Source organism: Misgurnus anguillicaudatus, chromosome 20, assembly GCF_027580225.2.
Source record: "Misgurnus anguillicaudatus chromosome 20, ASM2758022v2, whole genome shotgun sequence".
NCBI classification, from domain to species: Eukaryota; Metazoa; Chordata; class Actinopteri; order Cypriniformes; family Cobitidae; genus Misgurnus; species Misgurnus anguillicaudatus.
In genome coordinates, this window is record NC_073356.2 from 6172501 (window position 1) to 6199346 (window position 26846).

The 26846-nt window shown below is 46.7% G+C and overlaps 56 non-coding genes across 56 annotated transcripts; 45 read left to right on the forward strand and 11 right to left on the reverse strand.

The window, feature by feature from the left end:
- The first annotated feature begins 791 nt into the window (after window positions 1–791).
- trnai-aau (transfer RNA isoleucine (anticodon AAU)) lies at window positions 792–865 on the forward strand. The gene has a single exon. It is a non-coding gene; the product is annotated as a tRNA-Ile (tRNA).
- Window positions 866–945: 80 nt separating this feature from the next.
- On the forward strand, window positions 946–1018 carry trnaf-gaa (transfer RNA phenylalanine (anticodon GAA)). Its single transcript has one exon. It is a non-coding gene; the product is annotated as a tRNA-Phe (tRNA).
- Window positions 1019–1114: 96 nt separating this feature from the next.
- trnaq-cug (transfer RNA glutamine (anticodon CUG)) lies at window positions 1115–1186 on the forward strand. Its single transcript has one exon. It is a non-coding gene; the product is annotated as a tRNA-Gln (tRNA).
- Window positions 1187–1748: 562 nt separating this feature from the next.
- On the reverse strand, window positions 1749–1821 carry trnaa-agc (transfer RNA alanine (anticodon AGC)). Its single transcript has one exon. It is a non-coding gene; the product is annotated as a tRNA-Ala (tRNA).
- A 94-nt stretch (window positions 1822–1915) lies between these two features.
- Window positions 1916–1987, forward strand: trnap-agg (transfer RNA proline (anticodon AGG)). The gene has a single exon. It is a non-coding gene; the product is annotated as a tRNA-Pro (tRNA).
- A 1341-nt stretch (window positions 1988–3328) lies between these two features.
- trnap-ugg (transfer RNA proline (anticodon UGG)) lies at window positions 3329–3400 on the forward strand. Its single transcript has one exon. It is a non-coding gene; the product is annotated as a tRNA-Pro (tRNA).
- Window positions 3401–3489: 89 nt separating this feature from the next.
- Window positions 3490–3563, forward strand: trnai-aau (transfer RNA isoleucine (anticodon AAU)). Its single transcript has one exon. It is a non-coding gene; the product is annotated as a tRNA-Ile (tRNA).
- An 80-nt stretch (window positions 3564–3643) lies between these two features.
- On the forward strand, window positions 3644–3716 carry trnaf-gaa (transfer RNA phenylalanine (anticodon GAA)). Its single transcript has one exon. It is a non-coding gene; the product is annotated as a tRNA-Phe (tRNA).
- A 96-nt stretch (window positions 3717–3812) lies between these two features.
- Window positions 3813–3884, forward strand: trnaq-cug (transfer RNA glutamine (anticodon CUG)). Its single transcript has one exon. It is a non-coding gene; the product is annotated as a tRNA-Gln (tRNA).
- A 562-nt stretch (window positions 3885–4446) lies between these two features.
- trnaa-agc (transfer RNA alanine (anticodon AGC)) lies at window positions 4447–4519 on the reverse strand. The gene has a single exon. It is a non-coding gene; the product is annotated as a tRNA-Ala (tRNA).
- Window positions 4520–4613: 94 nt separating this feature from the next.
- Window positions 4614–4685, forward strand: trnap-agg (transfer RNA proline (anticodon AGG)). The gene has a single exon. It is a non-coding gene; the product is annotated as a tRNA-Pro (tRNA).
- Window positions 4686–6026: 1341 nt separating this feature from the next.
- trnap-ugg (transfer RNA proline (anticodon UGG)) lies at window positions 6027–6098 on the forward strand. Its single transcript has one exon. It is a non-coding gene; the product is annotated as a tRNA-Pro (tRNA).
- An 89-nt stretch (window positions 6099–6187) lies between these two features.
- On the forward strand, window positions 6188–6261 carry trnai-aau (transfer RNA isoleucine (anticodon AAU)). Its single transcript has one exon. It is a non-coding gene; the product is annotated as a tRNA-Ile (tRNA).
- An 80-nt stretch (window positions 6262–6341) lies between these two features.
- Window positions 6342–6414, forward strand: trnaf-gaa (transfer RNA phenylalanine (anticodon GAA)). The gene has a single exon. It is a non-coding gene; the product is annotated as a tRNA-Phe (tRNA).
- Window positions 6415–6510: 96 nt separating this feature from the next.
- On the forward strand, window positions 6511–6582 carry trnaq-cug (transfer RNA glutamine (anticodon CUG)). The gene has a single exon. It is a non-coding gene; the product is annotated as a tRNA-Gln (tRNA).
- Window positions 6583–7144: 562 nt separating this feature from the next.
- Window positions 7145–7217, reverse strand: trnaa-agc (transfer RNA alanine (anticodon AGC)). Its single transcript has one exon. It is a non-coding gene; the product is annotated as a tRNA-Ala (tRNA).
- Window positions 7218–7311: 94 nt separating this feature from the next.
- trnap-agg (transfer RNA proline (anticodon AGG)) lies at window positions 7312–7383 on the forward strand. Its single transcript has one exon. It is a non-coding gene; the product is annotated as a tRNA-Pro (tRNA).
- Window positions 7384–8724: 1341 nt separating this feature from the next.
- trnap-ugg (transfer RNA proline (anticodon UGG)) lies at window positions 8725–8795 on the forward strand. Its single transcript has one exon. It is a non-coding gene; the product is annotated as a tRNA-Pro (tRNA).
- Window positions 8796–8884: 89 nt separating this feature from the next.
- On the forward strand, window positions 8885–8958 carry trnai-aau (transfer RNA isoleucine (anticodon AAU)). Its single transcript has one exon. It is a non-coding gene; the product is annotated as a tRNA-Ile (tRNA).
- Window positions 8959–9038: 80 nt separating this feature from the next.
- On the forward strand, window positions 9039–9111 carry trnaf-gaa (transfer RNA phenylalanine (anticodon GAA)). Its single transcript has one exon. It is a non-coding gene; the product is annotated as a tRNA-Phe (tRNA).
- A 96-nt stretch (window positions 9112–9207) lies between these two features.
- trnaq-cug (transfer RNA glutamine (anticodon CUG)) lies at window positions 9208–9279 on the forward strand. The gene has a single exon. It is a non-coding gene; the product is annotated as a tRNA-Gln (tRNA).
- Window positions 9280–9841: 562 nt separating this feature from the next.
- trnaa-agc (transfer RNA alanine (anticodon AGC)) lies at window positions 9842–9914 on the reverse strand. Its single transcript has one exon. It is a non-coding gene; the product is annotated as a tRNA-Ala (tRNA).
- A 94-nt stretch (window positions 9915–10008) lies between these two features.
- On the forward strand, window positions 10009–10080 carry trnap-agg (transfer RNA proline (anticodon AGG)). Its single transcript has one exon. It is a non-coding gene; the product is annotated as a tRNA-Pro (tRNA).
- Window positions 10081–11421: 1341 nt separating this feature from the next.
- Window positions 11422–11493, forward strand: trnap-ugg (transfer RNA proline (anticodon UGG)). The gene has a single exon. It is a non-coding gene; the product is annotated as a tRNA-Pro (tRNA).
- An 89-nt stretch (window positions 11494–11582) lies between these two features.
- On the forward strand, window positions 11583–11656 carry trnai-aau (transfer RNA isoleucine (anticodon AAU)). Its single transcript has one exon. It is a non-coding gene; the product is annotated as a tRNA-Ile (tRNA).
- Window positions 11657–11736: 80 nt separating this feature from the next.
- On the forward strand, window positions 11737–11809 carry trnaf-gaa (transfer RNA phenylalanine (anticodon GAA)). The gene has a single exon. It is a non-coding gene; the product is annotated as a tRNA-Phe (tRNA).
- A 96-nt stretch (window positions 11810–11905) lies between these two features.
- Window positions 11906–11977, forward strand: trnaq-cug (transfer RNA glutamine (anticodon CUG)). The gene has a single exon. It is a non-coding gene; the product is annotated as a tRNA-Gln (tRNA).
- A 562-nt stretch (window positions 11978–12539) lies between these two features.
- On the reverse strand, window positions 12540–12612 carry trnaa-agc (transfer RNA alanine (anticodon AGC)). Its single transcript has one exon. It is a non-coding gene; the product is annotated as a tRNA-Ala (tRNA).
- Window positions 12613–12706: 94 nt separating this feature from the next.
- On the forward strand, window positions 12707–12778 carry trnap-agg (transfer RNA proline (anticodon AGG)). Its single transcript has one exon. It is a non-coding gene; the product is annotated as a tRNA-Pro (tRNA).
- Window positions 12779–14112: 1334 nt separating this feature from the next.
- trnap-ugg (transfer RNA proline (anticodon UGG)) lies at window positions 14113–14184 on the forward strand. The gene has a single exon. It is a non-coding gene; the product is annotated as a tRNA-Pro (tRNA).
- Window positions 14185–14428: 244 nt separating this feature from the next.
- trnaf-gaa (transfer RNA phenylalanine (anticodon GAA)) lies at window positions 14429–14501 on the forward strand. Its single transcript has one exon. It is a non-coding gene; the product is annotated as a tRNA-Phe (tRNA).
- A 96-nt stretch (window positions 14502–14597) lies between these two features.
- Window positions 14598–14669, forward strand: trnaq-cug (transfer RNA glutamine (anticodon CUG)). Its single transcript has one exon. It is a non-coding gene; the product is annotated as a tRNA-Gln (tRNA).
- A 562-nt stretch (window positions 14670–15231) lies between these two features.
- trnaa-agc (transfer RNA alanine (anticodon AGC)) lies at window positions 15232–15304 on the reverse strand. The gene has a single exon. It is a non-coding gene; the product is annotated as a tRNA-Ala (tRNA).
- Window positions 15305–15398: 94 nt separating this feature from the next.
- trnap-agg (transfer RNA proline (anticodon AGG)) lies at window positions 15399–15470 on the forward strand. Its single transcript has one exon. It is a non-coding gene; the product is annotated as a tRNA-Pro (tRNA).
- A 1334-nt stretch (window positions 15471–16804) lies between these two features.
- trnap-ugg (transfer RNA proline (anticodon UGG)) lies at window positions 16805–16876 on the forward strand. Its single transcript has one exon. It is a non-coding gene; the product is annotated as a tRNA-Pro (tRNA).
- An 89-nt stretch (window positions 16877–16965) lies between these two features.
- Window positions 16966–17039, forward strand: trnai-aau (transfer RNA isoleucine (anticodon AAU)). The gene has a single exon. It is a non-coding gene; the product is annotated as a tRNA-Ile (tRNA).
- An 80-nt stretch (window positions 17040–17119) lies between these two features.
- Window positions 17120–17192, forward strand: trnaf-gaa (transfer RNA phenylalanine (anticodon GAA)). Its single transcript has one exon. It is a non-coding gene; the product is annotated as a tRNA-Phe (tRNA).
- A 96-nt stretch (window positions 17193–17288) lies between these two features.
- trnaq-cug (transfer RNA glutamine (anticodon CUG)) lies at window positions 17289–17360 on the forward strand. Its single transcript has one exon. It is a non-coding gene; the product is annotated as a tRNA-Gln (tRNA).
- Window positions 17361–17922: 562 nt separating this feature from the next.
- On the reverse strand, window positions 17923–17995 carry trnaa-agc (transfer RNA alanine (anticodon AGC)). The gene has a single exon. It is a non-coding gene; the product is annotated as a tRNA-Ala (tRNA).
- A 94-nt stretch (window positions 17996–18089) lies between these two features.
- trnap-agg (transfer RNA proline (anticodon AGG)) lies at window positions 18090–18161 on the forward strand. The gene has a single exon. It is a non-coding gene; the product is annotated as a tRNA-Pro (tRNA).
- Window positions 18162–19495: 1334 nt separating this feature from the next.
- trnap-ugg (transfer RNA proline (anticodon UGG)) lies at window positions 19496–19567 on the forward strand. The gene has a single exon. It is a non-coding gene; the product is annotated as a tRNA-Pro (tRNA).
- A 243-nt stretch (window positions 19568–19810) lies between these two features.
- On the forward strand, window positions 19811–19883 carry trnaf-gaa (transfer RNA phenylalanine (anticodon GAA)). Its single transcript has one exon. It is a non-coding gene; the product is annotated as a tRNA-Phe (tRNA).
- A 96-nt stretch (window positions 19884–19979) lies between these two features.
- trnaq-cug (transfer RNA glutamine (anticodon CUG)) lies at window positions 19980–20051 on the forward strand. The gene has a single exon. It is a non-coding gene; the product is annotated as a tRNA-Gln (tRNA).
- Window positions 20052–20613: 562 nt separating this feature from the next.
- trnaa-agc (transfer RNA alanine (anticodon AGC)) lies at window positions 20614–20686 on the reverse strand. The gene has a single exon. It is a non-coding gene; the product is annotated as a tRNA-Ala (tRNA).
- Window positions 20687–20780: 94 nt separating this feature from the next.
- trnap-agg (transfer RNA proline (anticodon AGG)) lies at window positions 20781–20852 on the forward strand. Its single transcript has one exon. It is a non-coding gene; the product is annotated as a tRNA-Pro (tRNA).
- A 953-nt stretch (window positions 20853–21805) lies between these two features.
- On the forward strand, window positions 21806–21877 carry trnap-agg (transfer RNA proline (anticodon AGG)). Its single transcript has one exon. It is a non-coding gene; the product is annotated as a tRNA-Pro (tRNA).
- Window positions 21878–22663: 786 nt separating this feature from the next.
- trnaa-agc (transfer RNA alanine (anticodon AGC)) lies at window positions 22664–22736 on the reverse strand. The gene has a single exon. It is a non-coding gene; the product is annotated as a tRNA-Ala (tRNA).
- Window positions 22737–22830: 94 nt separating this feature from the next.
- Window positions 22831–22902, forward strand: trnap-agg (transfer RNA proline (anticodon AGG)). The gene has a single exon. It is a non-coding gene; the product is annotated as a tRNA-Pro (tRNA).
- Window positions 22903–23688: 786 nt separating this feature from the next.
- trnaa-agc (transfer RNA alanine (anticodon AGC)) lies at window positions 23689–23761 on the reverse strand. Its single transcript has one exon. It is a non-coding gene; the product is annotated as a tRNA-Ala (tRNA).
- A 94-nt stretch (window positions 23762–23855) lies between these two features.
- trnap-agg (transfer RNA proline (anticodon AGG)) lies at window positions 23856–23927 on the forward strand. Its single transcript has one exon. It is a non-coding gene; the product is annotated as a tRNA-Pro (tRNA).
- Window positions 23928–25261: 1334 nt separating this feature from the next.
- Window positions 25262–25333, forward strand: trnap-ugg (transfer RNA proline (anticodon UGG)). Its single transcript has one exon. It is a non-coding gene; the product is annotated as a tRNA-Pro (tRNA).
- An 89-nt stretch (window positions 25334–25422) lies between these two features.
- On the forward strand, window positions 25423–25496 carry trnai-aau (transfer RNA isoleucine (anticodon AAU)). Its single transcript has one exon. It is a non-coding gene; the product is annotated as a tRNA-Ile (tRNA).
- Window positions 25497–25576: 80 nt separating this feature from the next.
- trnaf-gaa (transfer RNA phenylalanine (anticodon GAA)) lies at window positions 25577–25649 on the forward strand. The gene has a single exon. It is a non-coding gene; the product is annotated as a tRNA-Phe (tRNA).
- Window positions 25650–25745: 96 nt separating this feature from the next.
- trnaq-cug (transfer RNA glutamine (anticodon CUG)) lies at window positions 25746–25817 on the forward strand. The gene has a single exon. It is a non-coding gene; the product is annotated as a tRNA-Gln (tRNA).
- Window positions 25818–26379: 562 nt separating this feature from the next.
- On the reverse strand, window positions 26380–26452 carry trnaa-agc (transfer RNA alanine (anticodon AGC)). The gene has a single exon. It is a non-coding gene; the product is annotated as a tRNA-Ala (tRNA).
- A 94-nt stretch (window positions 26453–26546) lies between these two features.
- Window positions 26547–26618, forward strand: trnap-agg (transfer RNA proline (anticodon AGG)). The gene has a single exon. It is a non-coding gene; the product is annotated as a tRNA-Pro (tRNA).
- The last annotated feature ends 228 nt before the right edge of the window (window positions 26619–26846 follow it).

Consider the following 26846-nt stretch of genomic DNA (forward strand, 5'->3'; position numbering starts at 1 on the left):
CGTTACTTGGTTTCCTTAAACAGTCCAAAAACAACAGACACTTTGATCTATACACACACACAAACCGAGGGAAGGGCAATTTGACATCTCCAATTCACGTAACCTGCATTTCTGACTTTGCCAAAAACCAGTTCTCGCCATGAATATAGCCTTAGATTAAAAATAAATGAACATATTTATCTATTCCAGTTTCTCCAATCAAAACAAATATTAATGCTATACCTTACAGACCATGTCAAATAATTTTGTTTCCATCTATGTTGCAACAGTTTTGCAAAGGACTTTTTCTGTGCTGAAATGACTGTGACCCTGTGAACAAATCATTGATGGGTTTGGGTGATGAGTGTTTTGCTCAGAGCCTGTAATCCATAACAAAGGTGTTCAGCTGGGTTCAGGTCCGAGATTTATGCAGACCAGTCGAGTTCTCTCACACCATTTCAAATATTAAGCAATAAGCATGTACTTATATCGATAAGTGCTTATTTTGACACCAGCCCAACACTAGGGCTCATTGTGGCTAAACAGAGGAGCAGGACCAAACAGGCCCAGCCCAAGGAACTGCTTGAGGAAGCTGGTGACTGTGTTGTGGTCACATGTTTCCCAGTGGCACGGCAAAAAGACAGCACGGCTTGGCTCGTTGGTCTAGGGTTATGATTCTCGCTTTGGGTGCGAGAGGTACGGGTTCAAATCCCGGACGAGCCCTTGTTTAGCCTTGCTTCTTGATGCTGCTACACTGTGGAACATTCATGTCAGTCTTGGCAGAGACCGGAGCTGGTCCGTGGCTGTTCCGTGGCCGGTTAGCTCAGTTGGTTAGAGCGTGGTGCTAATAACGCCAAGGTCGCGGGTTCGATCCCTGTACGGGCCAAGGTTTCTCTGTGCCTCCTTTTGCCGACTGCTATATTGCTGTGATTTGTGATGAAAATTCCTGCCGGGAGCATCTTTGTGGCCGAAATAGCTCAGTTGGGAGAGCGTTAGACTGAAGATCTAAAGGTCCCTGGTTCGATCCCGGGTTTCGGCATTGATGGCAGCCTTTTGAGAGTTTGTATGACTGAAGCTCCCTATCCGAGTGTCCTTTTCTCCGTGACCCAGTGGGTCAGACGCTAATTCAAAGAGTGGTTCCATGGTGTAATGGTTAGCACTCTGGACTCTGAATCCAGCGATCCGAGTTCAAATCTCGGTGGGACCTGTAAGAGTTTTTGGGTATCCAAGGGAACAGCGTTTGTTACCCCAAAACAACCCCCCTGCCCTTTAAGCCTTTTTACCAGAGCACTCAGGCTCTAGACAAAAATGAGTTAGTTCAAGCAACATTGAGCACTTTTTCTGATCACCCTGGCGGTGGGCCAACAACTCACAAGTCGCAAAATTTCAGCAAACACAAGGACATTACAATGAAGCAAATTAAACATGTACGAAAACATAGAATAAATGAAAAATGCATTGACGTTTAGGACAAAGGAAACACACAGCTCATGTGTACAGGCCAAAGGAAACACACAGCTCTTGTGCACAATCTGACAATGAAATGCATTAAAAAGACTTACCAGAAATGACACGAAGACAAATGAACATTGAAAGAAAATGATTCCAATTTAAAATGGCAACAAAATGCTCTTGGAGTGTTAAGCTCCTGCTCCATGTTGCTTTGTGAAATAACATCCGTATCGGAGACGTTCATGTGTGGACCCAACGTGAAGCTTCACGCTTCCGGTCTGTGACATCAGAGCAATTAACAACAAACCACAATCACGTGGAGAATGCGGGCATCGATCCCGCTACCTCTCGCATGCTAAGCGAGCGCTCTACCATTTGAGCTAATTCCCCTACCTCTGTCTTGTGAATGCTTTGGCTTGTTGGAAGCTGGCTGCTATGTGGTGGGAAAATGTTTGCCAGGGGGGCGGGGTGGCACGCTTTGAGTGGCTCGTTGGTCTAGGGGTATGATTCTCGCTTAGGGTGCGAGAGGTCCCGGGTTCAAATCCCGGACGAGCCCCTCTTTAGACTCGTCCCTCGGAGCTTTAACCCACAACGCCGCTGTGTTTATGGCAATATTGGCAGGAAAGGAATGGAATGTCAACGAGAAACCCGCAAAGGACGTCAGGGACTCTCAGCGACACCTCCGCCTTTGGTCTTGTCAGGTCGAAACCGTGTCCGAGGTCGTCTTCTGTTTGTTAACCCCTAGACGATCCCCCTACCCTTTAAGCTTTCTACCGGAGGGCTTGCTGTTTTAACAAGCGATGAGTTGATTTCAAACAACACAATTGACTCAACCTGAAAAATGACCCAGGCTATTTGTCCTACTCCCTCCTGGCCGGGAAAGGCACATCATCCTGGCCACTGGGTAGGTACCCTGAGGTGCCTGGAGCTATGATACTTAAATATACAACCAGGCTAGTGATGCATGGTGTCCAATTTAGTTACCGGATGATTTATCAGAATTTTCTCCTAAAATCTAAGATCAACACTTGGAAAATGCGATAAGGACATGGCTTCTAAGATGTTACTTGACGTTAAAACTACACTAAGTGTTGGGATGCCCCTTTTAATAAAGGTGTTTGGGCCGACACAGTTGCCACCCCAAACAGAGCACAGCTGCCTCACAGCAAGAAGTTCCCCTGTTCAAGCCCTGGCTGGGTCAGGAGGCCTCTCTGTTTGGGGTGTACATGTTCTCCTTCAGTCAGCATGGAATTACTCTGGGCACTGCGTTACTTGGTTTCCTTAAACAGTCCAAAAACAACAGACACTTTGATCTATACACACACACAAACCGAGGGAAGGGCAATTTGACATCTCCAATTCACGTAACCTGCATTTCTGACTTTGCCAAAAACCAGTTCTCGCCATGAATATAGCCTTAGATTAAAAATAAATGAACATATTTATCTATTCCAGTTTCTCCAATCAAAACAAATATTAATGCTATACCTTACAGACCATGTCAAATAATTTTGTTTCCATCTATGTTGCAACAGTTTTGCAAAGGACTTTTTCTGTGCTGAAATGACTGTGACCCTGTGAACAAATCATTGATGGGTTTGGGTGATGAGTGTTTTGCTCAGAGCCTGTAATCCATAACAAAGGTGTTCAGCTGGGTTCAGGTCCGAGATTTATGCAGACCAGTCGAGTTCTCTCACACCATTTCAAATATTAAGCAATAAGCATGTACTTATATCGATAAGTGCTTATTTTGACACCAGCCCAACACTAGGGCTCATTGTGGCTAAACAGAGGAGCAGGACCAAACAGGCCCAGCCCAAGGAACTGCTTGAGGAAGCTGGTGACTGTGTTGTGGTCACATGTTTCCCAGTGGCACGGCAAAAAGACAGCACGGCTTGGCTCGTTGGTCTAGGGGTATGATTCTCGCTTTGGGTGCGAGAGGTCCCGGGTTCAAATCCCGGACGAGCCCTTGTTTAGCCTTGCTTCTTGATGCTGCTACACTGTGGAACATTCATGTCAGTCTTGGCAGAGACCGGAGCTGGTCCGTGGCTGTTCCGTGGCCGGTTAGCTCAGTTGGTTAGAGCGTGGTGCTAATAACGCCGAGGTCGCGGGTTCGATCCCCGTACGGGCCAAGGTTTCTCTTTGCCTCCTTTTGCCGACTGCTATATTGCTGTGATTTGTGATGAAAATTCCTGCCGGGAGCATCTTTGTGGCCGAAATAGCTCAGTTGGGAGAGCGTTAGACTGAAGATCTAAAGGTCCCTGGTTCGATCCCGGGTTTCGGCATTGATGGCAGCCTTTTGAGAGTTTGTATGACTGAAGCTCCCTATCCGAGTGTCCTTTTCTCCGTGACCCAGTGGGTCAGACGCTAATTCAAAGAGTGGTTCCATGGTGTAATGGTTAGCACTCTGGACTCTGAATCCAGCGATCCGAGTTCAAATCTCGGTGGGACCTGTAAGAGTTTTTGGGTATCCAAGGGAACAGCGTTTGTTACCCCAAAACAACCCCCCTGCCCTTTAAGCCTTTTTACCAGAGCACTCAGGCTCTAGACAAAAATGAGTTAGTTCAAGCAACATTGAGCACTTTTTCTGATCACCCTGGCGGTGGGCCAACAACTCACAAGTCGCAAAATTTCAGCAAACACAAGGACATTACAATGAAGCAAATTAAACATGTACGAAAACATAGAATAAATGAAAAATGCATTGACGTTTAGGACAAAGGAAACACACAGCTCATGTGTACAGGCCAAAGGAAACACACAGCTCTTGTGTACAATCTGACAATGAAATGCATTAAAAAGACTTACCAGAAATGACACGAAGACAAATGAACATTGAAAGAAAATGATTCCAATTTAAAATGGCAACAAAATGCTCTTGGAGTGTTAAGCTCCTGCTCCATGTTGCTTTGTGAAATAACATCCGTATCGGAGACGTTCATGTGTGGACCCAACGTGAAGCTTCACGCTTCCGGTCTGTGACATCAGAGCAATTAACAACAAACCACAATCACGTGGAGAATGCGGGCATCGATCCCGCTACCTCTCGCATGCTAAGCGAGCGCTCTACCATTTGAGCTAATTCCCCTACCTCTGTCTTGTGAATGCTTTGGCTTGTGGGAAGCTGGCTGCTATGTGGTGGGAAAATGTTTGCCAGGGGGGCGGGGTGGCACGCTTTGAGTGGCTCGTTGGTCTAGGGGTATGATTCTCGCTTAGGGTGCGAGAGGTCCCGGGTTCAAATCCCGGACGAGCCCCTCTTTAGACTCGTCCCTCGGAGCTTTAACCCACAACGCCGCTGTGTTTATGGCAATATTGGCAGGAAAGGAATGGAATGTCAACGAGAAACCCGCAAAGGACGTCAGGGACTCTCAGCGACACCTCCGCCTTTGGTCTTGTCAGGTCGAAACCGTGTCCGAGGTCGTCTTCTGTTTGTTAACCCCTAGACGATCCCCCTACCCTTTAAGCTTTCTACCGGAGGGCTTGCTGTTTTAACAAGCGATGAGTTGATTTCAAACAACACAATTGACTCAACCTGAAAAATGACCCAGGCTATTTGTCCTACTCCCTCCTGGCCGGGAAAGGCACATCATCCTGGCCACTGGGTAGGTACCCTGAGGTGCCTGGAGCTATGATACTTAAATATACAACCAGGCTAGTGATGCATGGTGTCCAATTTAGTTACCGGATGATTTATCAGAATTTTCTCCTAAAATCTAAGATCAACACTTGGAAAATGCGATAAGGACATGGCTTCTAAGATGTTACTTGACGTTAAAACTACACTAAGTGTTGGGATGCCCCTTTTAATAAAGGTGTTTGGGCCGACACAGTTGCCACCCCAAACAGAGCACAGCTGCCTCACAGCAAGAAGTTCCCCTGTTCAAGCCCTGGCTGGGTCAGGAGGCCTCTCTGTTTGGGGTGTACATGTTCTCCTTCAGTCAGCATGGAATTACTCTGGGCACTGCGTTACTTGGTTTCCTTAAACAGTCCAAAAACAACAGACACTTTGACCTATACACACACACAAACCGAGGGAAGGGCAATTTGACATCTCCAATTCACGTAACCTGCATTTCTGACTTTGCCAAAAACCAGTTCTCGCCATGAATATAGCCTTAGATTAAAAATAAATGAACATATTTATCTATTCCAGTTTCTCCAATCAAAACAAATATTAATGCTATACCTTACAGACCATGTCAAATAATTTTGTTTCCATCTATGTTGCAACAGTTTTGCAAAGGACTTTTTCTGTGCTGAAATGACTGTGACCCTGTGAACAAATCATTGATGGGTTTGGGTGATGAGTGTTTTGCTCAGAGCCTGTAATCCATAACAAAGGTGTTCAGCTGGGTTCAGGTCCGAGATTTATGCAGACCAGTCGAGTTCTCTCACACCATTTCAAATATTAAGCAATAAGCATGTACTTATATCGATAAGTGCTTATTTTGACACCAGCCCAACACTAGGGCTCATTGTGGCTAAACAGAGGAGCAGGACCAAACAGGCCCAGCCCAAGGAACTGCTTGAGGAAGCTGGTGACTGTGTTGTGGTCACATGTTTCCCAGTGGCACGGCAAAAAGACAGCACGGCTTGGCTCGTTGGTCTAGGCGTATGATTCTCGCTTTGGGTGCGAGAGTTCCCGGGTTCAAATCCCGGACGAGCCCTTGTTTAGCCTTGCTTCTTGATGCTGCTACACTGTGGAACATTCATGTCAGTCTTGGCAGAGACCGGAGCTGGTCCGTGGCTGTTCCGTGGCCGGTTAGCTCAGTTGGTTAGAGCGTGGTGCTAATAACGCCAAGGTCGCGGGTTCGATCCCCGTACGGGCCAAGGTTTCTCTTTGCCTCCTTTTGCCGACTGCTATATTGCTGTGATTTGTGATGAAAATTCCTGCCGGGAGCATCTTTGTGGCCGAAATAGCTCAGTTGGGAGAGCGTTAGACTGAAGATCTAAAGGTCCCTGGTTCGATCCCGGGTTTCGGCATTGATGGCAGCCTTTTGAGAGTTTGTATGACTGAAGCTCCCTATCCGAGTGTCCTTTTCTCCGTGACCCAGTGGGTCAGACGCTAATTCAAAGAGTGGTTCCATGGTGTAATGGTTAGCACTCTGGACTCTGAATCCAGCGATCCGAGTTCAAATCTCGGTGGGACCTGTAAGAGTTTTTGGGTATCCAAGGGAACAGCGTTTGTTACCCCAAAACAACCCCCCTGCCCTTTAAGCCTTTTTACCAGAGCACTCAGGCTCTAGACAAAAATGAGTTAGTTCAAGCAACATTGAGCACTTTTTCTGATCACCCTGGCGGTGGGCCAACAACTCACAAGTCGCAAAATTTCAGCAAACACAAGGACATTACAATGAAGCAAATTAAACATGTACGAAAACATAGAATAAATGAAAAATGCATTGACGTTTAGGACAAAGGAAACACACAGCTCATGTGTACAGGCCAAAGGAAACACACAGCTCTTGTGTACAATCTGACAATGAAATGCATTAAAAAGACTTACCAGAAATGACACGAAGACAAATGAACATTGAAAGAAAATGATTCCAATTTAAAATGGCAACAAAATGCTCTTGGAGTGTTAAGCTCCTGCTCCATGTTGCTTTGTGAAATAACATCCGTATCGGAGACGTTCATGTGTGGACCCAACGTGAAGCTTCACACTTCCGGTCTGTGACATCAGAGCAATTAACAACAAACCACAATCACGTGGAGAATGCGGGCATCGATCCCGCTACCTCTCGCATGCTAAGCGAGCGCTCTACCATTTGAGCTAATTCCCCTACCTCTGTCTTGTGAATGCTTTGGCTTGTTGGAAGCTGGCTGCTATGTGGTGGGAAAATGTTTGCCAGGGGGGCGGGGTGGCACGCTTTGAGTGGCTCGTTGGTCTAGGGGTATGATTCTCGCTTAGGGTGCGAGAGGTCCCGGGTTCAAATCCCGGACGAGCCCCTCTTTAGACTCGTCCCTCGGAGCTTTAACCCACAACGCCGCTGTGTTTATGGCAATATTGGCAGGAAAGGAATGGAATGTCAACGAGAAACCCGCAAAGGACGTCAGGGACTCTCAGCGACACCTCCGCCTTTGGTCTTGTCAGGTCGAAACCGTGTCCGAGGTCGTCTTCTGTTTGTTAACCCCTAGACGATCCCCCTACCCTTTAAGCTTTCTACCGGAGGGCTTGCTGTTTTAACAAGCGATGAGTTGATTTCAAACAACACAATTGACTCAACCTGAAAAATGACCCAGGCTATTTGTCCTACTCCCTCCTGGCCGGGAAAGGCACATCATCCTGGCCACTGGGTAGGTACCCTGAGGTGCCTGGAGCTATGATACTTAAATATACAACCAGGCTAGTGATGCATGGTGTCCAATTTAGTTACCGGATGATTTATCAGAATTTTCTCCTAAAATCTAAGATCAACACTTGGAAAATGCGATAAGGACATGGCTTCTAAGATGTTACTTGACGTTAAAACTACACTAAGTGTTGGGATGCCCCTTTTAATAAAGGTGTTTGGGCCGACACAGTTGCCACCCCAAACAGAGCACAGCTGCCTCACAGCAAGAAGTTCCCCTGTTCAAGCCCTGGCTGGGTCAGGAGGCCTCTCTGTTTGGGGTGTACATGTTCTCCTTCAGTCAGCATGGAATTACTCTGGGCACTGCGTTACTTGGTTTCCTTAAACAGTCCAAAAACAACAGACACTTTGATCTATACACACACACAAACCGAGGGAAGGGCAATTTGACATCTCCAATTCACGTAACCTGCATTTCTGACTTTGCCAAAAAACAGTTCTCGCCATGAATATAGCCTTAGATTAAAAATAAATGAACATATTTATCTATTCCAGTTTCTCCAATCAAAACAAATATTAATGCTATACCTTACAGACCATGTCAAATAATTTTGTTTCCATCTATGTTGCAACAGTTTTGCAAAGGACTTTTTCTGTGCTGAAATGACTGTGACCCTGTGAACAAATCATTGATGGGTTTGGGTGATGAGTGTTTTGCTCAGAGCCTGTAATCCATAACAAAGGTGTTCAGCTGGGTTCAGGTCCGAGATTTATGCAGACCAGTCGAGTTCTCTCACACCATTTCAAATATTAAGCAATAAGCATGTACTTATATCGATAAGTGCTTATTTTGACACCAGCCCAACACTAGGGCTCATTGTGGCTAAACAGAGGAGCAGGACCAAACAGGCCCAGCCCAAGGAACTGCTTGAGGAAGCTGGTGACTGTGTTGTGGTCACATGTTTCCCAGTGGCACGGCAAAAAGACAGCACGGCTTGGCTCGTTGGTCTAGGGGTATGATTCTCGCTTTGGGTGCGAGAGGTACGGGTTCAAATCCCGGACGAGCCCTTGTTTAGCCTTGCTTCTTGATGCTGCTACACTGTGGAACATTCATGTCAGTCTTGGCAGAGACCGGAGCTGGTCCGTGGCTGTTCCGTGGCCGGTTAGCTCAGTTGGTTAGAGCGTGGTGCTAATAACGCCAAGGTCGCGGGTTCGATCCCCGTACGGGCCAAGGTTTCTCTTTGCCTCCTTTTGCCGACTGCTATATTGCTGTGATTTGTGATGAAAATTCCTGCCGGGAGCATCTTTGTGGCCGAAATAGCTCAGTTGGGAGAGCGTTAGACTGAAGATCTAAAGGTCCCTGGTTCGATCCCGGGTTTCGGCATTGATGGCAGCCTTTTGAGAGTTTGTATGACTGAAGCTCCCTATCCGAGTGTCCTTTTCTCCGTGACCCAGTGGGTCAGACGCTAATTCAAAGAGTGGTTCCATGGTGTAATGGTTAGCACTCTGGACTCTGAATCCAGCGATCCGAGTTCAAATCTCGGTGGGACCTGTAAGAGTTTTTGGGTATCCAAGGGAACAGCGTTTGTTACCCCAAAACAACCCCCCTGCCCTTTAAGCCTTTTTACCAGAGCACTCAGGCTCTAGACAAAAATGAGTTAGTTCAAGCAACATTGAGCACTTTTTCTGATCACCCTGGCGGTGGGCCAACAACTCACAAGTCGCAAAATTTCAGCAAACACAAGGACATTACAATGAAGCAAATTAAACATGTACGAAAACATAGAATAAATGAAAAATGCATTGACGTTTAGGACAAAGGAAACACACAGCTCATGTGTACAGGCCAAAGGAAACACACAGCTCTTGTGTACAATCTGACAATGAAATGCATTAAAAAGACTTACCAGAAATGACACGAAGACAAATGAACATTGAAAGAAAATGATTCCAATTTAAAATGGCAACAAAATGCTCTTGGAGTGTTAAGCTCCTGCTCCATGTTGCTTTGTGAAATAACATCCGTATCGGAGACGTTCATGTGTGGACCCAACGTGAAGCTTCACGCTTCCGGTCTGTGACATCAGAGCAATTAACAACAAACCACAATCACGTGGAGAATGCGGGCATCGATCCCGCTACCTCTCGCATGCTAAGCGAGCGCTCTACCATTTGAGCTAATTCCCCTACCTCTGTCTTGTGAATGCTTTGGCTTGTTGGAAGCTGGCTGCTATGTGGTGGGAAAATGTTTGCCAGGGGGGCGGGGTTGCACGCTTTGAGTGGCTCGTTGGTCTAGGGGTATGATTCTCGCTTAGGGTGCGAGAGGTCCCGGGTTCAAATCCCGGACGAGCCCCTCTTTAGACTCGTCCCTCGGAGCTTTAACCCACAACGCCGCTGTGTTTATGGCAATATTGGCAGGAAAGGAATGGAATGTCAACGAGAAACCCGCAAAGGACGTCAGGGACTCTCAGCGACACCTCCGCCTTTGGTCTTGTCAGGTCGAAACCGTGTCCGAGGTCGTCTTCAGTTTGTTAACCCCTAGACGATCCCCCTACCCTTTAAGCTTTCTACCGGAGGGCTTGCTGTTTTAACAAGCGATGAGTTGATTTCAAACAACACAATTGACTCAACCTGAAAAATGACCCAGGCTATTTGTCCTACTCCCTCCTGGCCGGGAAAGGCACATCATCCTGGCCACTGGGTAGGTACCCTGAGGTGCCTGGAGCTATGATACTTAAATATACAACCAGGCTAGTGATGCATGGTGTCCAATTTAGTTACCGGATGATTTATCAGAATTTTCTCCTAAAATCTAAGATCAACACTTGGAAAATGCGATAAGGACATGGCTTCTAAGATGTTACTTGACGTTAAAACTACACTAAGTGTTGGGATGCCCCTTTTAATAAAGGTGTTTGGGCCGACACAGTTGCCACCCCAAACAGAGCACAGCTGCCTCACAGCAAGAAGTTCCCCTGTTCAAGCCCTGGCTGGGTCAGGAGGCCTCTCTGTTTGGGGTGTACATGTTCTCCTTCAGTCAGCATGGAATTACTCTGGGCACTGCGTTACTTGGTTTCCTTAAACAGTCCAAAAACAACAGACACTTTGATCTATACACACACACAAACCGAGGGAAGGGCAATTTGACATCTCCAATTCACGTAACCTGCATTTCTGACTTTGCCAAAAAACAGTTCTCGCCATGAATATAGCCTTAGATTAAAAATAAATGAACATATTTATCTATTCCAGTTTCTCCAATCAAAACAAATATTAATGCTATACCTTACAGACCATGTCAAATAATTTTGTTTCCATCTATGTTGCAACAGTTTTGCAAAGGACTTTTTCTGTGCTGAAATGACTGTGACCCTGTGAACAAATCATTGATGGGTTTGGGTGATGAGTGTTTTGCTCAGAGCCTGTAATCCATAACAAAGGTGTTCAGCTGGGTTCAGGTCCGAGATTTATGCAGACCAGTCGAGTTCTCTCACACCATTTCAAATATTAAGCAATAAGCATGTACTTATATCGATAAGTGCTTATTTTGACACCAGCCCAACACTAGGGCTCATTGTGGCTAAACAGAGGAGCAGGACCAAACAGGCCCAGCCCAAGGAACTGCTTGAGGAAGCTGGTGACTGTGTTGTGGTCACATGTTTCCCAGTGGCACGGCAAAAAGACAGCACGGCTTGGCTCGTTGGTCTAGGGGTATGATTCTCGCTTTGGGTGCGAGAGGTCCCGGGTTCAAATCCCGGACGAGCCCTTGTTTAGCCTTGCTTCTTGATGCTGCTACACTGTGGAACATTCATGTCAGTCTTGGCAGAGACCGGAGCTGGTCCGTGGCTGTTCCGTGGCCGGTTAGCTCAGTTGGTTAGAGCGTGGTGCTAATAACGCCAAGGTCGCGGGTTCGATCCCCGTACGGGCCAAGGTTTCTCTTTGCCTCCTTTTGCCGACTGCTATATTGCTGTGATTTGTGATGAAAATTCCTGCCGGGAGCATCTTTGTGGCCGAAATAGCTCAGTTGGGAGAGCGTTAGACTGAAGATCTAAAGGTCCCTGGTTCGATCCCGGGTTTCGGCATTGATGGCAGCCTTTTGAGAGTTTGTATGACTGAAGCTCCCTATCCGAGTGTCCTTTTCTCCGTGACCCAGTGGGTCAGACGCGAATTCAAAGAGTGGTTCCATGGTGTAATGGTTAGCACTCTGGACTCTGAATCCAGCGATCCGAGTTCAAATCTCGGTGGGACCTGTAAGAGTTTTTGGGTATCCAAGGGAACAGCGTTTGTTACCCCAAAACAACCCCCCTGCCCTTTAAGCCTTTTTACCAGAGCACTCAGGCTCTAGACAAAAATGAGTTAGTTCAAGCAACATTGAGCACTTTTTCTGATCACCCTGGCGGTGGGCCAACAACTCACAAGTCGCAAAATTTCAGCAAACACAAGGACATTACAATGAAGCAAATTAAACATGTACGAAAACATAGAATAAATGAAAAATGCATTGACGTTTAGGACAAAGGAAACACACAGCTCATGTGTACAGGCCAAAGGAAACACACAGCTCTTGTGTACAATCTGACAATGAAATGCATTAAAAAGACTTACCAGAAATGACACGAAGACAAATGAACATTGAAAGAAAATGATTCCAATTTTAAATGGCAACAAAATGCTCTTGGAGTGTTAAGCTCCTGCTCCATGTTGCTTTGTGAAATAACATCCATATCGGAGACGTTCATGTGTGGACCCAACGTGAAGCTTCACGCTTCCGGTCTGTGACATCAGAGCAATTAACAACAAACCACAATCACGTGGAGAATGCGGGCATCGATCCCGCTACCTCTCGCATGCTAAGCGAGCGCTCTACCATTTGAGCTAATTCCCCTACCTCTGTCTTGTGAATGCTTTGGCTTGTTGGAAGCTGGCTGCTATGTGGTGGGAAAATGTTTGCCAGGGGGGCGGGGTGGCACGCTTTGAGTGGCTCGTTGGTCTAGGGGTATGATTCTTGCTTAGGGTGCGAGAGGTCCCGGGTTCAAATCCCGGACGAGCCCCTCTTTAGACTCGTCCCTCGGAGCTTTAACCCACAACGCCGATGTGTATGGCAATATTGGCAGGAAAGGAATGTCAACGAGAAACCCGCAAAGGACGTCAGGGACTCTCTGCGACACCTCCGCCTTTGGTCTTGTCAGGTCGAAACCGTGTCCGAGGTCGTCTTCAGTTTGTTAACCCCTAGACGATCCCCCTACCCTTTAAGCTTTCTACCGGAGGGCTTGCTGTTTTAACAAGCGATGAGTTGATTTCAAACAACACAATTGACTCAACCTGAAAAATGACCCAGGCTATTTGTCCTACTCCCTCCTGGCCGGGAAAGGCACATCATCCTGGCCACTGGGTAGGTACCCTGAGGTGCCTGGAGCTATGATACTTAAATATACAACCAGGCTAGTGATGCATGGTGTCCAATTTAGTTACCGGATGATTTATCAGAATTTTCTCCTAAAATCTAAGATCAACACTTGGAAAATGCGATAAGGACATGGCTTCTAAGATGTTACTTGACGTTAAAACTACACTAAGTGTTGGGATGCCCCTTTTAATAAAGGTGTTTGGGCCGACACAGTTGCCACCCCAAACAGAGCACAGCTGCCTCACAGCAAGAAGTTCCCCTGTTCAAGCCCTGGCTGGGTCAGGAGGCCTCTCTGTTTGGGGTGTACATGTTCTCCTTCAGTCAGCATGGAATTACTCTGGGCACTGCGTTACTTGGTTTCCTTAAACAGTCCAAAAACAACAGACACTTTGATCTATACACACACACAAACCGAGGGAAGGGCAATTTGACATCTCCAATTCACGTAACCTGCATTTCTGACTTTGCCAAAAAACAGTTCTCGCCATGAATATAGCCTTAGATTAAAAATAAATGAACATATTTATCTATTCCAGTTTCTCCAATCAAAACAAATATTAATGCTATACCTTACAGACCATGTCAAATAATTTTGTTTCCATCTATGTTGCAACAGTTTTGCAAAGGACTTTTTCTGTGCTGAAATGACTGTGACCCTGTGAACAAATCATTGATGGGTTTGGGTGATGAGTGTTTTGCTCAGAGCCTGTAATCCATAACAAAGGTGTTCAGCTGGGTTCAGGTCCGAGATTTATGCAGACCAGTCGAGTTCTCTCACACCATTTCAAATATTAAGCAATAAGCATGTACTTATATCGATAAGTGCTTATTTTGACACCAGCCCAACACTAGGGCTCATTGTGGCTAAACAGAGGAGCTGGACCAAACAGGCCCAGCCCAAGGAACTGCTTGAGGAAGCTGGTGACTGTGTTGTGGTCACATGTTTCCCAGTGGCACGGCAAAAAGACAGCACGGCTTGGCTCGTTGGTCTAGGGGTATGATTCTCGCTTTGGGTGCGAGAGGTCCCGGGTTCAAATCCCGGACGAGCCCTTGTTTAGCCTTGCTTCTTGATGCTGCTACACTGTGGAACATTCATGTCAGTCTTGGCAGAGACCGGAGCTGGTCCGTGGCTGTTCCGTGGCGGGTTAGCTCAGTTGGTTAGAGCGTGGTGCTAATAACGTGAAGGTCGCGGGTTCGATCCCAGTACGGGCCAAGGTTTTTCTTTGTCTCCTTTTGCCGACTGCTATATTGCTGTGATTTGTGATGAAAATTCCTGCCGGGAGCATCTTTTGTGGCCGAAATAGCTCAGTTGGGAGAGCGTTAGACTGAAGATCTAAAGGTCCCTGGTTCGATCCCGGGTTTCGGCATTGATGGCAGCCTTTTGAGAGTTTGTATGACTGAAGCTCCCTATCCGAGTGTCCTTTTCTCCGTGACCCAGTGGGTCAGACGCTAATTCAAAGAGTGGTTCCATGGTGTAATGGTTAGCACTCTGGACTCTGAATCCAGCGATCCGAGTTCAAATCTCGGTGGGACCTGTAAGAGTTTTTGGGTATCCAAGGGAACAGCGTTTGTTACCCCAAAACAACCCCCCTGCCCTTTAAGCCTTTTTACCAGAGCACTCAGGCTCTAGACAAAAATGAGTTAGTTCAAGCAACATTGAGCACTTTTTCTGATCACCCTGGCGGTGGGCCAACAACTCACAAGTCGCAAAATTTCAGCAAACACAAGGACATTACAATGAAGCAAATTAAACATGTACGAAAACATAGAATAAATGAAAAATGCATTGACATTTAGGACAAAGGAAACACACAGCTCATGTGTACAGGCCAAAGGAAACACACAGCTCTTGTGTACAATCTGACAATGAAATGCATTAAAAAAACTTACCAGAAATGACACGAAGACAAATGAACATTGAAAGAAAATGATTCCAATTTTAAATGGCAACAAAATGCTCTTGGAGTGTTAAGCTCCTGCTCCATGTTGCTTTGTGAAATAACATCCGTATCGGAGACGTTCATGTGTGGACCCAACGTGAAGCTTCACGCTTCCGGTCTGTGACATCAGAGCAATTAACAACAAACCACAATCACGTGGAGAATGCGGGCATCGATCCCGCTACCTCTCGCATGCTAAGCGAGCGCTCTACCATTTGAGCTAATTCCCCTACCTCTGTCTTGTGAATGCTTTGGCTTGTTGGAAGCTGGCTGCTATGTGGTGGGAAAATGTTTGCCAGGGGGGCGGGGTGGCACGCTTTGAGTGGCTCGTTGGTCTAGGGGTATGATTCTCGCTTAGGGTGCGAGAGGTCCCGGGTTCAAATCCCAGACGAGCCCCTCTTTAGGCTCGTCCCTTGGAGCTTTAACCCACAACGCCGCTGTGTATGGCAATATTGGCAGGAAAGGAATGTCAACGAGAAACCCGCAAAGGACGTCAGGGACTCTCAGCGACACCTCCGCCTTTGGTCTTGTCAGGTCGAAACCGTGTCCGAGGTCGTCTTCAGTTTGTTAACCCCTAGACGATCCCCCTACCCTTTAAGCTTTCTACCGGAGGGCTTGCTGTTTTAACAAGCGATGAGTTGATTTCAAACAACACAATTGACTCAACCTGAAAAATTACCCAGGCTATTTGTCCTACTCCCTCCTGGCCGGGAAAGGCACATCATCCTGGCCACTGGGTAGGTACCCTGAGGTGCCTGGAGCTATGATACTTAAATATACAACCAGGCTAGTGATGCATGGTGTCCAATTTAGTTACCGGATGATTTATCAGAATTTTCTCCTAAAATCTAAGATCAACACTTGGAAAATGCGATAAGGACATGGCTTCTAAGATGTTACTTGACGTTAAAACTACACTAAGTGTTGGGATGCCCCTTTTAATAAAGGTGTTTGGGCCGACACAGTTGCCACCCCAAACAGAGCACAGCTGCCTCACAGCAAGAAGTTCCCCTGTTCAAGCCCTGGCTGGGTCAGGAGGCCTCTCTGTTTGGGGTGTACATGTTCTCCTTCAGTCAGCATGGAATTACTCTGGGCACTGCGTTACTTGGTTTCCTTAAACAGTCCAAAAACAACAGACACTTTGATCTATACACACACACAAACCGAGGGAAGGGCAATTTGACATCTCCAATTCACGTAACCTGCATTTCTGACTTTGCCAAAAACCAGTTCTCGCCATGAATATAGCCTTAGATTAAAAATAAATGAACATATTTATCTATTCCAGTTTCTCCAATCAAAACAAACATTAATGCTATACCTTACAGACCATGTCAAATAATTTTGTTTCCATCTATGTTGCAACAGTTTTGCAAAGGACTTTTTCTGTGCTGAAATGACTGTGACCCTGTGAACAAATCATTGATGGGTTTGGGTGATGAGTGTTTTGCTCAGAGCCTGTAATCCATAACAAAGGTGTTCAGCTGGGTTCAGGTCCGAGATTTATGCAGACCAGTCGAGTTCTCTCACACCATTTCAAATATTAAGCAATAAGCATGTACTTATATCGATAAGTGCTTATTTTGACACCAGCCCAACACTAGGGCTCATTGTGGCTAAACAGAGGAGCAGGACCAAACAGGCCCAGCCCAAGGAACTGCTTGAGGAAGCTGGTGACTGTGTTGTGGTCACATGTTTCCCAGTGGCACGGCAAAAAGACAGCACGGCTTGGCTCGTTGGTCTAGGGGTATGATTCTCGCTTTGGGTGCGAGAGGTCCCGGGTTCAAATCCCGGACGAGCCCTTGTTTAGCCTTGCTTCTTGATGCTGCTACACTGTGGAACATTCATGTCAGTCTTGGCAGAGACCGGAGCTGGTCCGTGGCTGTTCCGTGGCCGGTTAGCTCAGTTGGTTAGAGCGTGGTGCTAATAACGCCAAGGTCGCGGGTTCGATCCCCGTACGGGCCAAGGTTTCTTTTTGCCTCCTTTTGCCGACTGCTATATTGCTGTGATTTGTGATGAAAATTCCTGCTGGGAGCATCTTTGTGGCCGAAATAGCTCAGTTGGGAGAGCGTTAGACTGAAGATCTAAAGGTCCCTGGTTCGATCCCGGGTTTCGGCATTGATGGCAGCCTTTTGAGAGTTTGTATGACTGAAGCTCCCTATCCGAGTGTCCTTTTCTCCGTGACCCAGTGGGTCAGACGCCAATTCAAAGAGTGGTTCCATGGTGTAATGGTTAGCACTCTGGACTCTGAATCCAGCGATCCGAGTTCAAATCTCGGTGGGACCTGTAAGAGTTTTTGGGTATCCAAGGGAACAGCGTTTGTTACCCCAAAACAACCCCCCTGCCCTTTAAGCCTTTTTACCAGAGCACTCAGGCTCTAGACAAAAATGAGTTAGTTCAAGCAACATTGAGCACTTTTTCTGATCACCCTGGCGGTGGGCCAACAACTCACAAGTCGCAAAATTTCAGCAAACACAAGGACATTACAATGAAGCAAATTAAACATGTACGAAAACATAGAATAAATGAAAAATGCATTGACGTTTAGGACAAAGGAAACACACAGCTCATGTGTACAGGCCAAAGGAAACACACAGCTCTTGTGTACAATCTGACAATGAAGTGCATTAAAAAGACTTACCAGAAATGACACGAAGACAAATGAACATTGAAAGAAAATGATTCCAATTTTAAATGGCAACAAAATGCTCTTGGAGTGTTAAGCTCCTGCTCCATGTTGCTTTGTGAAATAACATCCGTATCGGAGACGTTTATGTGTGGACCCAACGTGAAGCTTCACGCTTCCGGTCTGTGACATCAGAGCAATTAACAACAAACCACAATCACGTGGAGAATGCGGGCATCGATCCCGCTACCTCTCGCATGCTAAGCGAGCGCTCTACCATTTGAGCTAATTCCCCTACCTCTGTCTTGTGAATGCTTTGGCTTGTTGGAAGCTGGCTGCTATGTGGTGGGAAAATGTTTGCCAGGGGGGCGGGGTGGCACGCTTTGAGTGGCTCGTTGGTCTAGGGGTATGATTCTTGCTTAGGGTGCGAGAGGTCCCGGGTTCAAATCCCGGACGAGCCCCTCTTTAGACTCGTCCCTCGGAGCTTTAACCCACAACGCCGATGTGTATGGCAATATTGTCAGGAAAGGAATGTCAACGAGAAACCCGCAAAGGACGTCAGGGACTCTCTGCGACACCTCCGCCTTTGGTCTTGTCAGGTCGAAACCGTGTCCGAGGTCGTCTTCAGTTTGTTAACCCCTAGACGATCCCCCTACCCTTTAAGCTTTCTACCGGAGGGCTTGCTGTTTTAACAAGCGATGAGTTGATTTCAAACAACACAATTGACTCAACCTGAAAAATGACCCAGGCTATTTGTCCTACTCCCTCCTGGCCGGGAAAGGCACATCATCCTGGCCACTGGGTAGGTACCCTGAGGTGCCTGGAGCTATGATACTTAAATATACAACCAGGCTAGTGATGCATGGTGTCCAATTTAGTTACCGGATGATTTATCAGAATTTTCTCCTAAAATCTAAGATCAACACTTGGAAAATGCGATAAGGACATGGCTTCTAAGATGTTACTTGACGTTAAAACTACACTAAGTGTTGGGATGCCCCTTTTAATAAAGGTGTTTGGGCCGACACAGTTGCCACCCCAAACAGAGCACAGCTGCCTCACAGCAAGAAGTTCCCCTGTTCAAGCCCTGGCTGGGTCAGGAGGCCTCTCTGTTTGGGGTGTACATGTTCTCCTTCAGTCAGCATGGAATTACTCTGGGCACTGCGTTACTTGGTTTCCTTAAACAGTCCAAAAACAACAGACACTTTGATCTATACACACACACAAACCGAGGGAAGGGCAATTTGACATCTCCAATTCACGTAACCTGCATTTCTGACTTTGCCAAAAACCAGTTCTCGCCATGAATATAGCCTTAGATTAAAAATAAATGAACATATTTATCTATTCCAGTTTCTCCAATCAAAACAAATATTAATGCTATACCTTACAGACCATGTCAAATAATTTTGTTTCCATCTATGTTGCAACAGTTTTGCAAAGGACTTTTTCTGTGCTGAAATGACTGTGACCCTGTGAACAAATCATTGATGGGTTTGGGTGATGAGTGTTTTGCTCAGAGCCTGTAATCCATAACAAAGGTGTTCAGCTGGGTTCAGGTCCGAGATTTATGCAGACCATTCGAGTTCTCTCACACCATTTCAAATATTAAGCAATAAGCATGTACTTATATCGATAAGTGCTTATTTTGACACCAGCCCAACACTAGGGCTCATTGTGGCTAAACAGAGGAGCAGGACCAAACAGGCCCAGCCCAAGGAACTGCTTGAGGAAGCTGGTGACTGTGTTGTGGTCACATGTTTCCCAGTGGCACGGCAAAAAGACAGCACGGCTTGGCTCGTTGGTCTAGGGGTATGATTCTCGCTTTGGGTGCGAGAGGTCCCGGGTTCAAATCCCGGACGAGCCCTTGTTTAGCCTTGCTTCTTGATGCTGCTACACTGTGGAACATTCATGTCAGTCTTGGCAGAGACCGGAGCTGGTCCCTGGCTGTTCCGTGGCCGGTTAGCTCAGTTGGTTAGAGCGTGGTGCTAATAACGCGAAGGTCGAGGGTTCGATCCCAGTACAGGCCAAGGTTTCTCTTTGCCTCCTTTTGCCGACTGCTATATTGCTGTGATTTGTGATGAAAATTCCTGCCGGGAGCATCTTTATGGCCGAAATAGCTCAGTTGGGAGAGCGTTAGACTGAAGATCTAAAGGTCCCTGGTTCGATCCCGGGTTTCGGCATTGATGGCAGCCTTTTGAGAGTTTGTATGACTGAAGCTCCCTATCCGAGTGTCCTTTTCTCCGTGACCCAGTGGGTCAGACGCTAATTCAAAGAGTGGTTCCATGGTGTAATGGTTAGCACTCTGGACTCTGAATCCAGCGATCCGAGTTCAAATCTCGGTGGGACCTGTAAGAGTTTTTGGGTATCCAAGGGAACAGCGTTTGTTACCCCAAAACAACCCCCCTGCCCTTTAAGCCTTTTTACCAGAGCACTCAGGCTCTAGACAAAAATGAGTTAGTTCAAGCAACATTGAGCACTTTTTCTGATCACCCTGGCGGTGGGCCAACAACTCACAAGTCGCAAAATTTCAGCAAACACAAGGACATTACAATGAAGCAAATTAAACATGTACGAAAACATAGAATAAATGAAAAATGCATTGACGTTTAGGACAAAGGAAACACACAGCTCATGTGTACAGGCCAAAGGAAACACACAGCTCTTGTGTACAATCTGACAATGAAATGCATTAAAAAAACTTACCAGAAATGACACGAAGACAAATGAACATTGAAAGAAAATGATTCCAATTTTAAATGGCAACAAAATGCTCTTGGAGTGTTAAGCTCCTGCTCCATGTTGCTTTGTGAAATAACATCCGTATCGGAGACGTTCATGTGTGGACCCAACGTGAAGCTTCACGCTTCCGGTCTGTGACATCAGAGCAATTAACAACAAACCACAATCACATGGAGAATGCGGGCATCGATCCCGCTACCTCTCGCATGCTAAGCGAGCGCTCTACCATTTGAGCTAATTCCCCTACCTCTGTCTTGTGAATGCTTTGGCTTGTTGGAAGCTGGCTGCTATGTGGTGGGAAAATGTTTGCCAGGGGGGCGGGGTGGCACGCTTTGAGTGGCTCGTTGGTCTAGTGGTATGATTCTCGCTTAGGGTGCGAGAGGTCCCGGGTTCAAATCCCAGACGAGCCCCTCTTTAGGCTCGTCCCTCGGAGCTTTAACCCACAACGCCGCTGTGTATGGCAATATTGGCAGGAAAGGAATGTCAACGAGAAACCCGCAAAGGACGTCAGGGACTCTCAGCGACACCTCCGCCTTTGGTCTTGTCAGGTCGAAACCGTGTCCGAGGTCGTCTTCAGTTTGTTAACCCCTAGACGATCCCCCTACCCTTTAAGCTTTCTACCGGAGGGCTTGCTGTTTTAACAAGCGATGAGTTGATTTCAAACAACACAATTGACTCAACCTGAAAAATTACCCAGGCTATTTGTCCTACTCCCTCCTGGCCGGGAAAGGCACATCATCCTGGCCACTGGGTAGGTACCCTGAGGTGCCTGGAGCTATGATACTTAAATATACAACCAGGCTAGTGATGCATGGTGTCCAATTTAGTTACCGGATGATTTATCAGAATTTTCTCCTAAAATCTAAGATCAACACTTGGAAAATGCGATAAGGACATGGCTTCTAAGATGTTACTTGACGTTAAAACTACACTAAGTGTTGGGATGCCCCTTTTAATAAAGGTGAATGAAATGCATTAAAAAGACTTACCAGAAATGACACGAAGACAAATGAACATTGAAAGAAAATGATTCCAATTTTAAATGGCAACAAAATGCTCTTGGAGTGTTAAGCTCCTGCTCCATGTTGCTTTGTGAAATAACATCCGTATCGGAGACGTTCATGTGTGGACCCAACGTAAAGCTTCACGCTTCCGGTCTGTGACATCAGAGCAATTAATAACAAACCACAATCACGTGGAGAATGCCGGCATCGATCCCGCTACCTCTCGCATGCTAAGCGAGCGCTCTACCATTTGAGCTAATTCCCCTACCTCTGTCTTGTGAATGCTTTGGCTTGTTGGAAGCTGGCTGCTATGTGGTGGGAAAATGTTTGCCAGGGGGGCGGGGTGGCACGCTTTGAGTGGCTCGTTGGTCTAGGGGTATGATTCTTGCTTAGGGTGCGAGAGGTCCCGGGTTCAAATCCCGGACGAGCCCCTCTTTAGACTCGTCCCTCGGAGCTTTAACCCACAACGCCGATGTGTATGGCAATATTGGCAGGAAAGGAATGTCAACGAGAAACCCGCAAAGGACGTCAGGGACTCTCAGCGACACCTCCGCCTTTGGTCTTGTCAGGTCGAAACCGTGTCCGAGGTCGTCTTCAGTTTGTTAACCCCTAGACGATCCCCCTACCCTTTAAGCTTTCTACCGGAGGGCTTGCTGTTTTAACAAGCGATGAGTTGATTTCAAACAACACAATTGACTCAACCTGAAAAATGACCCAGGCTATTTGTCCTACTCCCTCCTGGCCGGGAAAGGCACATCATCCTGGCCACTGGGTAGGTACCCTGAGGTGCCTGGAGCTATGATACTTAAATATACAACCAGGCTAGTGATGCATGGTGTCCAATTTAGTTACCGGATGATTTATCAGAATTTTCTCCTAAAATCTAAGATCAACACTTGGAAAATGCGATAAGGACATGGCTTCTAAGATGTTACTTGACGTTAAAACTACACTAAGTGTTGGGATGCCCCTTTTAATAAAGGTGAATGAAATGCATTAAAAAGACTTACCAGAAATGACACGAAGACAAATGAACATTGAAAGAAAATGATTCCAATTTTAAATGGCAACAAAATGCTCTTGGAGTGTTAAGCTCCTGCTCCATGTTGCTTTGTGAAATAACATCCGTATCGGAGACGTTCATGTGTGGACCCAACGTGAAGCTTCACGCTTCCGGTCTGTGACATCAGAGCAATTAACAACAAACCACAATCACGTGGAGAATGCGGGCATCGATCCCGCTACCTCTCGCATGCTAAGCGAGCGCTCTACCATTTGAGCTAATTCCCCTACCACTGTCTTGTGAATGCTTTGGCTTGTTGGAAGCTGGCTGCTATGTGGTGGGAAAATGTTTGCCAGGGGGGCGGGGTGGCACGCTTTGAGTGGCTCGTTGGTCTAGGGGTATGATTCTTGCTTAGGGTGCGAGAGGTCCCGGGTTCAAATCCCGGACGAGCCCCTCTTTAGACTCGTCCCTCGGAGCTTTAACCCACAACGCCGCTGTGTATGGCAATATTGGCAGGAAAGGAATGTCAACGAGAAACCCGCAAAGGACGTCAGGGACTCTCAGCGACACCTCCGCCTTTGGTCTTGTCAGGTCGAAACCGTGTCCGAGGTCGTCTTCAGTTTGTTAACCCCTAGACGATCCCCCTACCCTTTAAGCTTTCTACCGGAGGGCTTGCTGTTTTAACAAGCGATGAGTTGATTTCAAACAACACAATTGACTCAACCTGAAAAATGACCCAGGCTATTTGTCCTACTCCCTCCTGGCCGGGAAAGGCACATCATCCTGGCCACTGGGTAGGTACCCTGAGGTGCCTGGAGCTATGATACTTAAATATACAACCAGGCTAGTGATGCATGGTGTCCAATTTAGTTACCGGATGATTTATCAGAATTTTCTCCTAAAATCTAAGATCAACACTTGGAAAATGCGATAAGGACATGGCTTCTAAGATGTTACTTGACGTTAAAACTACACTAAGTGTTGGGATGCCCCTTTTAATAAAGGTGAATGAAATGCATTAAAAAGACTTACCAGAAATGACACGAAGACAAATGAACATTGAAAGAAAATGATTCCAATTTTAAATGGCAACAAAATGCTCTTGGAGTGTTAAGCTCCTGCTCCATGTTGCTTTGTGAAATAACATCCGTATCGGAGACGTTCATGTGTGGACCCAACGTGAAGCTTCACGCTTCCGGTCTGTGACATCAGAGCAATTAACAACAAACCACAATCACGTGGAGAATGCGGGCATCGATCCCGCTACCTCTCGCATGCTAAGCGAGCGCTCTACCATTTGAGCTAATTCCCCTACCTCTGTCTTGTGAATGCTTTGGCTTGTTGGAAGCTGGCTGCTATGTGGTGGGAAAATGTTTGCCAGGGGGGCGGGGTGGCACGCTTTGAGTGGCTCGTTGGTCTAGGGGTATGATTCTCGCTTAGGGTGCGAGAGGTCCCGGGTTCAAATCCCGGACGAGCCCCTCTTTAGACTCGTCCCTCGGAGCTTTAACCCACAACGCCGCTGTGTATGGCAATATTGGCAGGAAAGGAATGTCAACGAGAAACCCGCAAAGGACGTCAGGGACTCTCAGCGACACCTCCGCCTTTGGTCTTGTCAGGTCGAAACCGTGTCCGAGGTCGTCTTCAGTTTGTTAACCCCTAGACGATCCCCCTACCCTTTAAGCTTTCTACCGGAGGGCTTGCTGTTTTAACAAGCGATGAGTTGATTTCAAACAACACAATTGACTCAACCTGAAAAATGACCCAGGCTATTTGTCCTACTCCCTCCTGGCCGGGAAAGGCACATCATCCTGGCCACTGGGTAGGTACCCTGAGGTGCCTGGAGCTATGATACTTAAATATACAACCAGGCTAGTGATGCATGGTGTCCAATTTAGTTACCGGATGATTTATCAGAATTTTCTCCTAAAATCTAAGATCAACACTTGGAAAATGCGATAAGGACATGGCTTCTAAGATGTTACTTGACGTTAAAACTACACTAAGTGTTGGGATGCCCCTTTTAATAAAGGTGTTTGGGCCGACACAGTTGCCACCCCAAACAGAGCACAGCTGCCTCACAGCAAGAAGTTCCCCTGTTCAAGTCCTGGCTGGGTCAGGAGGCCTCTCTGTTTGGGGTGTACATGTTCTCCTTCAGTCAGCATGGAATTACTCTGGGCACTGCGTTACTTGGTTTCCTTAAACAGTCCAAAAACAACAGACACTTTGATCTATACACACACACAAACCGAGGGAAGGGCAATTTGACATCTCCAATTCACGTAACCTGCATTTCTGACTTTGCCAAAAACCAGTTCTCGCCATGAATATAGCCTTAGATTAAAAATAAATGAACATATTTATCTATTCCAGTTTCTCCAATCAAAACAAATATTAATGCTATACCTTACAGACCATGTCAAATAATTTTGTTTCCATCTATGTTGCAACAGTTTTGCAAAGGACTTTTTCTGTGCTGAAATGACTGTGACCCTGTGAACAAATCATTGATGGGTTTGGGTGATGAGTGTTTTGCTCAGAGCCTGTAATCCATAACAAAGGTGTTCAGCTGGGTTCAGGTCCGAGATTTATGCAGACCAGTCGAGTTCTCTCACACCATTTCAAATATTAAGCAATAAGCATGTACTTATATCGATAAGTGCTTATTTTGACACCAGCCCAACACTAGGGCTCATTGTGGCTAAACAGAGGAGCAGGACCAAACAGGCCCAGCCCAAGGAACTGCTTGAGGAAGCTGGTGACTGTGTTGTGGTCACATGTTTCCCAGTGGCACGGCAAAAAGACAGCACGGCTTGGCTCGTTGGTCTAGGAGTATGATTCTCGCTTTGGGTGCGAGAGGTCCCGGGTTCAAATCCCGGACGAGCCCTTGTTTAGCCTTGCTTCTTGATGCTGCTACACTGTGGAACATTCATGTCAGTCTTGGCAGAGACCGGAGCTGGTCCGTGGCTGTTCCGTGGCCGGTTAGCTCAGTTGGTTAGAGCGTGGTGCTAATAACGCCAAGGTCGCGGGTTCGATCCCCGTACGGGCCAAGGTTTCTCTTTGCCTCCTTTTGCCGACTGCTATATTGCTGTGATTTGTGATGAAAATTCCTGCCGGGAGCATCTTTGTGGCCGAAATAGCTCAGTTGGGAGAGCGTTAGACTGAAGATCTAAAGGTCCCTGGTTCGATCCCGGGTTTCGGCATTGATGGCAGCCTTTTGAGAGTTTGTATGACTGAAGCTCCCTATCCGAGTGTCCTTTTCTCCGTGACCCAGTGGGTCAGACGCTAATTCAAAGAGTGGTTCCATGGTGTAATGGTTAGCACTCTGGACTCTGAATCCAGCGATCCGAGTTCAAATCTCGGTGGGACCTGTAAGAGTTTTTGGGTATCCAAGGGAACAGCGTTTGTTACCCCAAAACAACCCCCCTGCCCTTTAAGCCTTTTTACCAGAGCACTCAGGCTCTAGACAAAAATGAGTTAGTTCAAGCAACATTGAGCACTTTTTCTGATCACCCTGGCGGTGGGCCAACAACTCACAAGTCGCAAAATTTCAGCAAACACAAGGACATTACAATGAAGCAAATTAAACATGTACGAAAACATAGAATAAATGAAAAATGCATTGACGTTTAGGACAAAGGAAACACACAGCTCATGTGTACAGGCCAAAGGAAACACACAGCTCTTGTGTACAATCTGACAATGAAATGCATTAAAAAGACTTACCAGAAATGACACGAAGACAAATGAACATTGAAAGAAAATGATTCCAATTTTAAATGGCAACAAAATGCTCTTGGAGTGTTAAGCTCCTGCTCCATGTTGCTTTGTGAAATAACATCCGTATCGGAGACGTTCATGTGTGGACCCAACGTGAAGCTTCACGCTTCCGGTCTGTGACATCAGAGCAATTAACAAAAAACCACAATCACGTGGAGAATGCGGGCATCGATCCCGCTACCTCTCGCATGCTAAGCGAGCGCTCTACCATTTGAGCTAATTCCCCTACCTCTGTCTTGTGAATGCTTTGGCTTGTTGGAAGCTGGCTGCTATGTGGTGGGAAAATGTTTGCCAGGGGGGCGGGGTGGCACGCTTTGAGTGGCTCGTTGGTCTAGGGGTATGATTCTCGCTTAGGGTGCGAGAGGTCCCGGGTTCAAATCCCGGACGAGCCCCTCTTTAGACTCGTCCCTCGGAGCTTTAACCCACAACGCCGCTGTGTATGGCAATATTGGCAGGAAAGGAATGTCAACGAGAAACCCGCAAAGGACGTCAGGGACTCTCTGCGACACCTCCGCCTTTGGTCTTGTCAGGTCGAAACCGTGTCCGAGGTCGTCTTCAGTTTGTTAACCCCTAGACGATCCCCCTACCCTTTAAGCTTTCTACCGGAGGGCTTGCTGTTT